Source organism: Sinocyclocheilus grahami, unplaced genomic scaffold (assembly GCF_001515645.1).
Source record: "Sinocyclocheilus grahami isolate Dianchi unplaced genomic scaffold, SAMN03320097.WGS_v1.1 scaffold85.1, whole genome shotgun sequence".
Taxonomy (NCBI): Eukaryota; Metazoa; Chordata; class Actinopteri; order Cypriniformes; family Cyprinidae; genus Sinocyclocheilus; species Sinocyclocheilus grahami.
The window spans coordinates 2,869,678-2,870,913 of NW_015505264.1; positions in this window are offsets into that span (position 1 = coordinate 2,869,678).

Below are 1,236 nucleotides of genomic sequence, written 5' to 3' on the forward strand. Positions count from 1 at the left end.
TTTTTTTTTTTTTTTGTTGTGCGTAGAAGTGAGCACTGAAGATGTTGATCAGGATACAGTTACTATCAGTCATGAATCAGTGATCATCAATATCATCCCATGGCTGCCGATTGTCTGTGTGCTTCTGCTACTGTTACTGGTGTCAAGTGTCTATGTGTGTTGGAGAGGAACAGGACTGTGGAAAGGTGATTTCCATTTAAGTTTAGATGGCATTAAAATACCATTAGTTTACATTATATTTTCTGTATAATTGTGTTCTCAATTAAAGGATTTGCAAGAAGTAATGACCTGCACCTGGACTGGATTCACAATAGTGTTCAGGTCAGAAGCTCTCATACATTAGTCTGCTAATAATATAAGATTGCATTTACCGTATATGACTATCACATTTTATTTTTTCTCACTTTCCAGGGCAATATAAAGTTGGGTCATATGTGTCCAGATGATTGGACACTGGCTGAAGTTATTTATACACCACTAAATACAATTTTTTAAATAATCATTTCGAATTTTTTTTATATACCTATATCATCTTTTGTGCTCATCACATTATATTGCTTTTATTGAATTGTATCACATTGAATGTTAAAATGAAAAACAAAGCTATGAATGAACTTTTCTTCAACTATGTGTAAAATACACTTTAATGTAAGCACATGTATTGCGTTTGCATCACCTGTACTGTTGTCTTGTAGCTCTGGTATTATATTGTTGTGATCATAAAGCACCTCTTTCAGACTAAACTTTTAACAACATTATTTTGATGGATACTGTTTAGTATGAAAAAAGCAAGAAAGCAGTTGCACTCTAATTAGGATAATGCTCTTAATAAAGTTCATACAAACAAAATGAAATGAAGAAATAAAAGTCTTTTGGATGCTTGTGGGTGTCTGAAGGCAATGACTTTAGTGAACATATAAGCTTTATATCTGACAAATATTCTGTTCTGTGGCAGTTTAACCACATCCTGTTTTTCATTGCTATCAGTCACGATAGTCATTTATTATAACTCAATATAGTGCTTTTTCACAATGAACCACTAATGGGAGAAATGTCCTGTGGTATCTGTGCTACAGGCCACAGCAGGTCCAGAGAGCATGTGATCGTTTCAGAGAGCAACACACGGAAAGATGATCACACCACTGAGAATGCAAATGGACTGCTTATATGAATTTAATGCATTACATGTTTTTAAGATGAATAAACATTTAATTATTTCTAAAAAACAAACGTGTG